This window comes from Archocentrus centrarchus, chromosome 20 (genome assembly GCF_007364275.1).
Source record: "Archocentrus centrarchus isolate MPI-CPG fArcCen1 chromosome 20, fArcCen1, whole genome shotgun sequence".
Taxonomy (NCBI): Eukaryota; Metazoa; Chordata; class Actinopteri; order Cichliformes; family Cichlidae; genus Archocentrus; species Archocentrus centrarchus.
Window position 1 is genome coordinate 12,990,451 of NC_044365.1, and position 13,190 is coordinate 13,003,640.

At 39.4% G+C, this 13,190-nt stretch overlaps 1 protein-coding gene across 1 annotated transcript in view; it reads left to right on the plus strand.

Moving 5' to 3' along the window:
• The first annotated feature begins 9,732 nt into the window (after window positions 1-9,732).
• adarb2 (adenosine deaminase RNA specific B2 (inactive)) overlaps window positions 9,733-13,190 on the plus strand; it is a 207,673-nt gene continuing 204,215 nt past the window's right edge. The window contains exon 1 of the mRNA XM_030757219.1: window positions 9,733-10,680. The gene's annotated coding sequence lies outside the window, so the exon portion shown is untranslated. The remainder of the gene's footprint in view (window positions 10,681-13,190) is intronic.

Below are 13,190 nucleotides of genomic sequence, written 5' to 3' on the forward strand. Positions count from 1 at the left end.
ATTAGAACAAATGATTTTAGCTGATAATAATTAATACTAATCATTTGTTAGGCAGCAGCAGGCACTCGGTGTCCTGTTTACTGAACAAATCAATGTACTGTTGAAGGTGTGAAATGCTGATTGATAAACCAGGACATTAGCTTAATAGAATTTGTATTTGGTAAAGGTCTTGTGGGAGGTATTAATAATTATACACAGCACTGGTCAGCTTTAGTTGCCTTAGCAAACATCTGCTTTTTCTTTATTTCATACAAATGGACATTTCTGGTATTCTGGCAGACTGATTAGTTTATTCACACTGTCTTCAATTAACCTCTTGATTCTTGGTCTCTCTCTTCTTTTTTAGATGTTAAACCTGGAGTTTTTACATTTCCACTTTTTCCAAACTGTCCTCAGCTCCTACTGTAACCAGAACATGTGAATAGCACTACGTGTGTAATATGTTTAGAATGATTCAGCTGTCAAGAGCACAGGGAGGTGAATGAAAACAAGTGCCGCATTTCGCACTTCACTCACATAACCGGGCAGCACCGGGGGGGAATGTTAACATAGGCTCCCTGGGTAGATGTGGTTTATGTCGAAACAAGACTGTAATCAAGCACAAGGACAGGGTCTAATTATTCATCCTCCACCACCACCACCCACCCAAAATCTCACAGATCACATCGCTGCTCCTAAATTACAGTGTTCATGGTGATCTCTCTCTGTCAGGGGCAGTCCTCACTCTGACAGCACCTGGGTTACACGCACACAGAAACACACATGCATACACACGCACATCCAAACACAGCAGAGAGTTTCACTCAACTATGTAGAGTGCAGGAACAGGATAGCCTGCACTACAAGATATCACGGACTTTTGTAAGAAGAGACGCTGAAAGATTTCTATATAGAAACTTACTGGAGCTGTGGAATTTCCCGCCTGTGCCCTCACAGGAAGCCGGAACAGGAAGCATATCAGCAAATCATGTCGTTGTTCTGACTCATCTGCGCATTAGAGGTTCCTCTGCAGTTTTAGCTATGTGGTGGAAGGTACTGTATCTCTCTCTGCTTCTTTTTCATAGTAAAGATGGAGATAAGTGGATTTTTTTACTCTAGTCACACGTGAATTCTGACATTTGTTCAGTCAATAAAATTTGAGTTCTATACGTGTAACTTTTATCTCCTTAACAACTGAATTGATTTCTCTCTTTACATTTACTCCCACCATCCAAAGACATGCAGTTAGTGGGGTTAGGTTAATTAGTGATTCTAAATTGTCCACAGGTATGAATGTGAGTGTGAATGGTTGTCTGTCTCTCTGCGCTAGCCCTGCGACAGACTGGTGACCCCTCCCACACCACCACCACCAACCCTGAAAAGGATGGATGGATGGATGGACTAAATGGTTAACTGCCTAGAAGCATTGTTAAGACAACTTGAAACAAAGTGGCAAGACTTGGTTTTTGGTGGCCTCTGAACATACTCAGTGGGATGCTGTATTTTCCATCACATGCTCAGTTAATTTGTATTAGACTATGCTTTACTTGAGCTTGCATTGTATAATGCATACAAAAGAGTGATAATGTAGGGGTAAAATTGTCACATTTTAGATGTTGTATCTCCAGTGAAAAAAGTCCATAAAAACTGATTGTCTTCTCAGCGTGTTCAGCTCCGTGCATCATTTGATGAAGGAGAGATGATTGGTTATTTTCAACCCACTAGACTGCTAATCGTTATTTTTTCATTTTCAAATGACAAAAAGATTTAAGTTTAAAGTAACATCGGTCTTTTCTTCCAGTTTTTCCAAGTTCTCACAATCTAATAAAATTTAATTCAATTCAGTTCAATTGTATTTATATAGCGCCAAATCATAACAAATAGTCGCCTTAAGGCACTTCATATTGTGAGATAAAGACCCTACAATAATTACAGAGAAGACCCAACAGTCAAAACAACCCCCCTATGAGCAAGCACTTGGCAACAGTGGGAAAGAAAAACTCCCTTTTAACAGGAAGAAAGCTGCAGAACCAGGCTCAGGGAGGGGCAGACATCTGCCATAACAGGTTGGGGCTTGTGGGAGGGAGACAGGACAACAGACACACTGTGGAAGAGCCAGAGATTAATAATAACAAATTTTTACAAAGGGAATTTTCTGCTGAAAACACAGTTGAGTTTTGACAAACTAAGACTGCTCAAACCCCATCATAGCTTTAGATTAGGATACTCAGCATATTTATATTTGTGGATCCACATATATTAAATTAAAATGTTAAATATGTTAAATCTTTTAATGGGTAATATTTAGAAATAACTCCTGTTTCCATTTGTCCTGGAAAATGTGATTATATTTGAACAAAAAATATTGGCTCTCATTTACTAACAGTGCACAAATCTGTGCATAAGTCATGTGTACAAACATTTCATGTACAAATCAGTGCTTATAAAAAAAAAAAAGTCCCTGCAGTAGGAACACTTTGGAAAGCAGTGCCTTTTCTGGTTTCTTCCACGGGGCTTGAACACTCAAAGTTTTTTCCAGCCAGACGTTCTCCTTCTTTCTTGCTCTCTCCAGTTCACCTCCAGGTAAACTTGTTTCCTTTAATAGAGAAATGGGGGTACGGCTGTATGCAGATCGTATGCAGGTTGCAAGCAGCAAGCCCACTGATTTAGAATGAGTCTGATTTACAAAAAAAGAAAAAAGGCCAGTGCGCACATGCCGTAAACCTGATGGTGATTTTGCGTGCAAAGTCACATTTTGCCACCTTAAAATCATTCTGTTTAATTCCCCAGCTCACCCTGCGGGTGGTCTTTTTGACCTCCAATCTCAGGACCTCTACCAGAGGCCTGGGAGCTTGAGGGTCCTGCGCAGTATCTTAGCTGTTCCCAGGACTTCACTCTTCTGGACAGAGACCTCGGATGTCGTTCCTGGAATCTGCTGGAGCCATTCTCCCAATTTGGGGGTCACTGCCCTGAGTGTTCTGATTACCACTAGGACCACTGTTACCTCCACCTTCCACATCCTCTCTAGCTCTTTTCTCAGCCCTTGGTATTTACTGAGCTTCTCATGATCCTTCTTGGTGTTACCATCACTTGGTATTGATACGTCTATCACTATGGCTTTTTTTCTGTGCTTGTCCACCACTATGTCCGGTTGGTTAGCCATTACCAGTTTGTCTGTCTGGATCTGGAAGTCCCACGGGTTCTTAGATCATCATTCTCTACCACCCATGGGGGCATATTCGATTTTTACATTGGGACTTCCAGGTCATACTCGGCAGAGATGTTCCTGTATACTATGGCAGCCATTTGGTTATGATGTTCCATATTCTGCCTGGAAGCATCTTGCACCCTGCTGTTATGCACTGGATTGACTCAGGGGCATCTCTGCACAGCTTGCACCTAGGGTCTTGCCTTGTGTGGTAGACCTCAGCCTCTGTGGCTATGATTAGTGCCTCTGTGCTGTGATGCCATGCAGGGGCCTGTCCTTCCATGATGGTTCCTGTTCTTGCTCCTCTTCTTTCTTAGGTTTCTGCTGCCTGAGGTACTCACTGAGCATGTGATCATTTGTGCAATTTATCTGCTGTCCATTGTCCATGTGGGTGGCTGTTTGTCCTGCATTTTAATGACTTCCACTCACCTTTTTAATTTTTTAAAGCATAAATGCCAGCAGCGTGTGTTTGTTGTCTTCATACCTTTCTTTAACCTTAATACAAATCGAAACATCCACCCTTTTCCCAGCTCTCTTCAGATGTACATATCCAGTAAAGGCAGATAAAACTTAAAAATATATCTTTAAAGAAAAACAACTGCATGCCGGATGTGGGTTTTGAGACATTTTGAATCGTATGTTTATCTATAGTAAATGTCCTTTTACGACATTTCTAAGCAATCGATGAACTACATAGATTAGAATATATTGGAAATGTCACTCCAAATAGCTGAAATATGGGAGCTTAAATAGATCCACTTAGTAAAAGACATTTTAAAGTTAAGGAAAAAAATCCTAGCATCACCTTTAGATTGTTCTGAACTCGACGCCCTGGAAATCAACAGAAGGGAGCTTTCTAACGTGTTAAACACTGTGTGAAGTAGGAAAAACTGTACCTGATTTAAATTTGGCTGTTGTGTCCAACATCCACTTGGATACAGAAATTGTGTTCAGTCCAAATATTCAATATTCTTAAGTCAAATTTTATTGGGCATGCATGTATATATTTGAAGATATGTATGTGTGTGTGTAGATATATATATATATACATATGTACGTATGTGTTTTTACAGTTCTTAAACCAAACACTCTTAATACATGTCAGCAATTTGCATTTATATATTGTATTTTTTATTTATATTTCTGTCAGTATATTTATGATCTTTAAGTTTTTATGCACCATGTGAGGGAGTATTGCCTTAATTTTGTTGTGTTTGCATAATGACAATAAAAGATCAGAGCAGAAGCTCTAGCGCTCATTGCTAATGTGCACCAGTCGGTGGTCGGAATGGAACTTCCAGGAAGTGATCCAAACGTACATGGAGCTCTTGGAGCGCCCTTTGGATCTTGGACATTGCAGCACAACAGTGCAGCAGCGTGATCAGGAGCGTGCTCGCTCATTTCACAAACATTCACAGGTTGTGCTTTGTGATTTAGTTGTCCAGGGTCAGACTGTCAGCATTGAGTTTTACTTTAACACTTGAAGGAGAACATTTGGTGCAAATAACCTGAACCATATGATGTGCCACAGTGCACTACTGACAGTGCATTGCAAACCCAAAGGTTTTTTTTTTTTTTGCCGATTTGTCATAGTCGTGACTTTGTTTTCTTTCCCAAAATATAATTCAAAATATAGATCCAGCATGCATTGCTAAAGTGGTCTTTTCTGGAAGCAATTAAAAAGGGCACTGTGCCCGAAGACATAAACCTGAAGAGGTTATCATAAACACTGGTCATATTTAAATCAGGTATTGTTTTGCTCCATATGAGTGCAGTGCAGGGAATTTTCTGGTTGCAACTTGCAAAAAGGTCTGTTTGAATCCACACAATGATCATCTTCTCACACTAATCAAACCATGTGGTTAAGTAAAGGTAAACAATAACTGATTAAAAAGAAATTTAAACGTAATCCTAGACACGACTTGAAGTCCAGTCTCCTGGAAGTCCTGAAAGTTGGACGTATTTGCCTCCTAACTAACTCCTAATTGGTCATTATAGCTAAAAGTGGTCCTATTTTGTAAATGGACTGGATTTATATCGGGCTTTTCAACTGATGCTAACACAGCTTCTATTCATAGCCATGATTTCTTTAGTTTTGAAATAAAGCAGCATTTTGCAGCATACTGTAATATAGAGTATTTATTCAGACATAACGGGCACCGTGATTTGTTTTTTGTTACATGTAAATGTTTGTGCAGATTTGTGCATTGGTAACATCCACTTATCAGCTGTTGAAAAGCCAAAATACACTGATGTACATACACACAGACACACACATACACACACAGAGCCCTCCATCTGCTTCCCCTCGCTGAGATTGATTTACCTTTGTGTCCCAGGCCTGTCGTTATCGTGGGCCTCTCAGACAGGCCCGCTATGATAGCTCAGGGAAAGTGGGACGGAGGTGGCAGCAGGCGCATGATGGAGAAGAGCTTCTTATCACCGATGGAGAGATCAATCATTCTTACACTGAGAGAAAGAGGGCGAAACAGAACGAGGCGGAAAGTTGCTTTGGTCTCCTTTCCTTCCAAAGGTAAACAGTTCTGCTCACTGAAACATGGTTTTATACCTTAGTGTATTTTAGCAGAACCTGACTAAAGGCTTAAGTTAAATAGTTCTATAGATATCCGGTCACGTACTCTGTAAGAAGTCTGATAATACTTCATTTCACTGGAACCCGATTCTCTAATAATTATAGCGCACTTTCATGGATCGTTGACGCTTGAGAAGAATTATAGTATTCATACAAGTAACAGCAGTGTCTGAGTCTGACACATCTGGAAACAATGTGACACACAAAAACTGATTTGCTTGAAAGTTTACAAAAGATTTTAAAAAATATGCATTCCCAGCGCTTTGGACCCAGCAGTTGACAGGAATGCATTGTGCTTGATGAACGTATCACTTTTCAACAAGCACTGAGTCTACAAATTACTTTAATGAGTTAACGTATACGAATAGACTGGTGAAATTGATGTGACACAGTCAGCTGATAGTTTTAGAAGAGACGATCGCTTGCTGGGTTGGAGTCGCTGTAATGAGTGGAGTTATGTTGAAGCCTATTTTGCCATTGCTTGCAGAAACTCTAAGTTTATCAACTCAGCGTAATCAATATGAATCTAACTTTGTTGCTTTTCTTCCTTTGGCTCACTTTAAAATAACCGAGTACTTAGAGTGGTCAGTTATAAGGCAAGAATCAATAAGTTGCACGTGAAAAACTTAGTTCACGTTGAATTGCTTGCAGTGTGTTCTTTGGTTTGGCATTTTTTTGTGTTTCAGCATACCCGTGTGCGCTGATGTTGTCTGGAATGAGAGGAAGAGGGTGGTTACCAAAATCTGGATAACTTTTTCCTCAGTCAGAATTCTTAAAGCCACTTTTGGCAACTACACATTTCCTAGGATCACTCGGGTACACACAATCTTCACTACAGTATGGCTGCAATTCATTGGGGGGGAGCTGATCCCTGTCTGATCTCCAATGTGGTGTTCTGTTTTTGGACTTTTGCGCTAATGTGCCAGGGTACTCTACAAACTCAGTCATTGACCTGTGGCTAAACTGTATCATCACATCATCACATATGTCTTGGACACTCGAGTAAAGAGAGGAGCTGATCCCCACAGGAACACCAAAAGGTTGGACTGCTCCATTGCTAAGGCCATGGCCCTTGGGAGATGGGCCGGAGAGTGTGTTCCTGCATAACGGTGTTCATGCTATGTTGTCTGTCCATTTGTCAAACCATCAATTTAGGAGGAGCAATTGAGCTTTTGTCCTGGTCTTGGAGGACTGGATCAGCTCATGACTTTCTCAAGGATACTTTAGGGTGCATCAGAGGTTGCCTAACCTCTATATATGTGTTTTATGGACTTGGAAAAAGCATACGACCACATCCTCTTTGGAGCATGCTTTGGAAGTATCGGGTTTTCAGATGTTGGAACACTTGTTACAGGTTCTTTGGCTGCTGTAGGTAGTGAGGGACATCACCGAGCTTCTTTTTGTCCCTGATTGTGTTTATAACGTTTACAGATAGAATATCTAGGTGCAGTCAAAGGGTTGAGGGTATTCTGTTTGTTGTTCCGTTTGGCTTAATTGAGACATGACTTCCTGCTTTCACTGGAGAAGTTTTAAAGCTGAGTGCGAAGTGAGAATTATTCCCTCCAACAGAGGGAATCTGAGTTGGAAAACCATGGCCTACCTGTTCTGGGGTTAGGGATGAGTTGCTGCCTCAAGTAGAGTAGCTGAAGTAGTTGTTCAGAAGTATGGAAACAATGGAATAATAGACTGAGAGGTATCTGCAGTACTAGTTAAACTGACTGCAAAGGCAAATCTTTCAATTTACTGATCAGTCTATGTTCCTACACTGTAAACCCAGATTTTGATTCGATTTACAAATATTGAGTTCATATTACTTAAAATTGCCTAGAATGTGAACATTACTTGTTAATGCTGAGTAGACTGTATTTTTTGATGGTCTATCTTATTGCAATTATGTGTTTGAGTTCAAATTGACTATATATTTTCTGTATATAGTGCTTATGTATATGTGTATAGTGTTTTTCTATTTTATTTTATTCTATTCTATTTTTAGTTTTCTGTACTGAGCTGCTGTAACGCGCAAATTTCCCCGTCGTGGGATCATTAAAGTTTTATCTTATCTTATCTTATCTTATCTTAAACAACTTAATATCAACTTAATATCATCAGGTTTTGCACCTGCTAAAAATCTAGTTTATACCAGTTTTAACAGACTGGGCTGCCGCTCACAGACTGGCCTGATGAGCTGCAGCACGATGGCGTGGTGTTAGCAGCGCTGCCTTACAGCTAGAATGCCATCTAGAAGGTCTGGGCTCGATTCCACCTTAGCCCAGGCCTCTTGCTGTGTGGAGTTTTAATGTTCTTCCTGTGTCTGCATGGATTTCCTCCCACAATCCAAAGACATGCAGTTACTAGGATTAGGTTAATAGGTCACTCTAAATTGCCCGCAGGTGTGAGTGGTTGTCTGTCTCTCTCTGTGTTAGCCCTGCAACAGGCTGGTGACCTGTATGGGGTGTACCCTGCATCCTACTGTACCCCCACGACAATGAAAAGGATAGGGGAATTGATTGATTAAAAGACATTTTAATTTTTCACAAACTATAAAAGTTTATATACTATATAACTGTATAAGTTTGGTCAATTAGAACATACAATTTAGTTCAATTGGTAATGGGAAGTGCTTACTTAACAAGCTGAGTTAAATAAATGGGTGGTGAATGATTGCTCAAACTAAGTATCTTCAGTTACTGAAACTCTGACATTAGTACATTCAACTTAGATCTTCCATTCCAAAAGGGCCTCAAGTACATTGAACATACTCCACTGCACTTATTCAACTGTTTCGTTACTTAAAAAATTTAAGGCAACCAGTTACCCTGTTTTTTTTTAGAGTAGATTCAACTTATCCGAGTTTACAGTGTACCATGATAACAGCAGGCAGGCAGTTACATTTACAGCTGATCTGAATACTGATTTGGAGAAGAGAAAACAGCTGTTGATTAAACCTGCATACATTCAGTGCCATATGATACATAATAAATGTGGGACAAACAAATTATCTACAGTCAGCTTCGAGTCCCTATGGAAGTGGTTCCTGACCTAGAAACATAAATGTATGCTCCTGCACTCCTAACTTGTTACTTTTTGAATCAGTCTGTACAGTCTAATAAAGTTTAGTGCTGTGAATGACATCTAGCATATGTACTGCTCATTTATTTTTGCCTTACTTTGAGTCCTGTGTGCAGTGATTGTGAGTTAGTGCAGGGAGATACTGATCAAATATGATTAACACAAACATACCTTGTTACATGTCTCAAGTCAATATGCTGAGTTCTTTAACAAAGATTATGTTTTCTTAATGTTACCAAGCGTCTTTAGTGTGTAACCCTGATCTCAAAAGGCTTCTACATACAGCTAATATACCAGTAGCTTATTTAAAATTAAAAGCATTTTGGCATATTGATTTTGTATGAATGTTTGTGATGTTGATTTAAACAAAATGAAAAACAAACAAAAACATGTAAAATATTTATTTATTATGTTTATAAAAAAACAAAACACTGCATTTCTCCTGTCACTCTTTTGCTATAACAGTGTATAAAATGAAGTTTTATATTGATATTATGATATTAACAACTTTTCAGTTGTTAATATCATTACATCATGGGTGATGAAACTCAGAGGACAAATAAGGCAGGAGCGGATTATGAACAATCTAGGCACGAGCTGACTTCTTTAACCTTTGCATGGGTAGATGGTTTAGACCAGGGGTCGGGAACCTATGGCTCGCGAGCCAGATGTGGCTCTTTTGATGGCTGCATCTGGCTCGCAGACAAATCTTTAATAAAAAAAAAAATAATAACGTTAAAAAATATATAACATTTTCAAGTATTTCAATCCATTCATTTCCTACCGCTCATGTTCATGGTTGCGGGTGGCTGGAGCCAATCACAACTGTCCTCCGGGACCACACCAAATTTTTATTGGATAATGCCTAACGTACGTGGGTCGTTGTGAGGTCAGGGAGTAAACTTCCCTCCTTTTAATCAAGTAGTCAGCTAACTAATTGAGGAAACCTTTTACGAAGAAGATGGCTAAAAGAAAAAAAGATGAGGAGTATCGTACTTTTCAGCAGGAATGGACAGATGAATTCGCCTTTGTGGAGAGAGCAGGTTCTGCAGTGTGTCTAATATGCAGTGATAAAATTGCATCGATGAAACGGTCAAATATAAAGCGGCACTTCGACACACGCCATACTACATTTGCATCGAAATACCCAGCGGGGGACAGCAGGAAGAAAGCATGTCAAGAGCTACTGTGCAAAGTGCAAGCTAGTCAGCAGCAACTTCGTGTTTGGACCCAACAAGGTGACTGGAATTCGGCTAGCTTTGCTGGTGCTTTAGCAATTGTGAGAAACGGAAAGCCATTCACAGATGGTGAGTATGCCAAAACATTCATGCTTGATGTCGCCAGTGAACTTTTTGACGACTTTTCGGATAAAGACAAGATAATGAAACGAATAAAAGACATGCCTCTGTCGGCGAGATTTTGAGCTACAAGTTGCTGACCTGAAGGCCTCAGACATGTGGGTGAATAAATTCAAGTCACTAAATGAAGATTTGGAAAGACTTGCACGACAGCAAGCAGAGTTGGCGAGCAAACACAAGTGGGGAGAAATGAAAAAACTTCAACCCGCAGACCAGCTGATTGTCAAAACTTGGAAAGCACTTCCCGTCACATACCACACACTGCAGCGTGTGAGTATTGCTGTACTAACAATGTTTGGCTCTACGTATGCATGTGAGCAGTCTTTCTCACATCTAAAGAACATTAAGACCAACCTACGATCACGTTTAACGGATGGAAGTCTCAACTCCTGCATGAAGCTTAACCTCACCACGTATCAACCAGACTACAAAGCCATCAGCAAAACCATGCAGCACCAGAAGTCGCATTAATGGTAAGAAGTACTTTATTTATCATTGGTTAGCAACAGCATAACGTTACTAAATGCAATTCAGACTTATTGTACTTTAAAAGTGTTGGTCTTACATAAAATGCACACATTTACTTGTATTTAGTGTTAAACATATTGTATGGCTCTCATGGAATTACATTTTTAAAATATGTAGCGTTTATGGCTCTCTCAGCCAAAAAGGTTCCCGACCCCTGGTTTAGACCGTGATTCCCAAAGTGTGGGCCGGGCCCCCTGGTGGGCCATGAAGGTACTGCAGGTGGGCCGCAGTAATAACAGAAATTTCATTTGAAATGATTCACAAGTATGTACAGTTACATATTTATATCAGTTTATTTATTTATATAAAAAGTGAATTCAAACAGGTAATAGGAGGCAGGTAGTTTGTGATATTACTTATTACTCTGACCTAAATTTACTTTACTAAATTTAAAGTTACTAAATTTGCTTTTGTATTGAAATTTGTGTCCCAGTGTCACATGTTGGCATTAGCACTTTACATATGGCTGATAGTATTAGCAATTTTTAGCCAGCAGCCTGTGTTGTTTTTGTTTTTATGTTTGTGTTTGTTTTTATATAAAATTTTCAAGAAAATACACCACTTTCTCTTGTATTTTGATGAGAGGGAAGATTTAAGATTGGGTGGGCCCTGTGGGATTTTCTGTTTTTTAAATGGGCCGCAGCACTCCTGACTTTGGGAATGGCTGGTTTAGACATATTTACTTAACCTTTGGCGAGACATTATCAGTACCATGTCTCACCGTGAAAACACAACAACTACCAAGCCAAATTCCATGGATTGGTGGCACACTGGTAAAACAAAGAACACATATATACAGTGTACAAGTCGTGAATTATTAGCTATGATATGCATTAACCTCATATTTTTTGTACTATACTGTCTGACTGTGATTAAGATAATACTTCTACCCTTTCAGACTTGTCACATTTGGTGCTCCTCAGCCTGAAGACTAGCAGCCAGATAATAGTGTTTAAGAGCCTCACTGAGTTCTACTGCAAGTTGTTTCTGTCAGAAATAACTGTAATCTGAGAGCTCTTTGAGCCTTTGAATAAGGTGCTGTGAAAACACAAGTATTTGCACCCAGCTAGGTCAATGCACAATATAATGATCCTTTATATTGTGCATAGACTTAGCAATTGTACCTATGGATATGCTCTGTATTCATTTTCATATATTTCCTTTTCTTTCTAGAGGAAGACAAAAATAATAATTTCATAGGCTTTACAGAAAAAAATGCACATTTGATCATATTTTGAATCACATCTTCTCTCTTCGGTTTTTATTTGTCGCATTAAGCATTTGTCTTCTATGAATGCTAAAAGTGCATGGAGTACTTTGGGATTTGTTGCCAACATTCTTTGTTAGTTTTGTGCAGTTGACTCACTTCCACCTACCTAATGCTGGCAAACTGTAAAAAGCCCACCAGTGAAACATTTGGAGATTCATAATGAAGAGGCAGATGGCCTCTGCTGATGACCATGATGTTTGTATGATATCTCAACTGTAGCCTTTTCACTAAATGATGGTAGTTTTTCAGGGGGAGATTTTAGAGAGTCGTAAACAAGCACATTTGGAAAACACTATAATTCTTCTCATTCCTTTGTGTTAAAGGTGATTAATGCAACTAAATATGTCTATTGCAGATAAGCTGTACAGTAATTACCTTTACAGTGTTCAATAGGATTTGTAGCCGCTATTTTAAACTTCTTTAATTTGATAACATCATCTTAGATTCAAGTACAATTTTTCTGAATCAATTCCAATCCATACAGGCTATTACATTTCATATCATTTGGTTAACTTGGCCTATATCATAAAAGGATCCCTCTTGTAGGACAGATAAAATTATATCTAATGTCTTGTTAACGAGGCAGACAATATTCGTTAGGGAGAAGGATTTATTTTGTCCGGGGCAGCCTGGAGCTGGGCTCCATTATATATACTTAGATGTCACTACATCTACAGTACCAGTCAGTGGTTTGGACACACACACACACACACACACACACACACACGCATACACCCCTGAGTGAATGCAAAATTCAGTTTTTAAATACTTTTATTTATTAAGAGACAAATTATCCAAACCTGCCTGGCCCTGTATGTGAAAAAGTAATTGCCCTCCTTGTTAAATCATGAATTAACTGTGATTAACCACATTTGGAAAGCTGACTTTACGTTCACTAACCACACCCAGGCCTGAATACTGCCGGACCCGCTGAATCAAGAAAGCTTAAACAGAACCTGTCTGATGAAGGAAAGCAGGCTAAAAAAATCTCAAAAAAGCAACACATTGCCACGATCTAAAGAAACAGCTGAGAAACAAAGTCACAAACAAAGTGACATCTATCGTTCTGGTAAGGGTTACAAAGCTATTTTAAGGCTTTGGGACTCCAGCTGTGAGCGCCATATCCACAAATGGAGAAAGTTTGGAAGAGTGGTGAACCTTCCCAGGAGTGGCCGGCCTACCAAA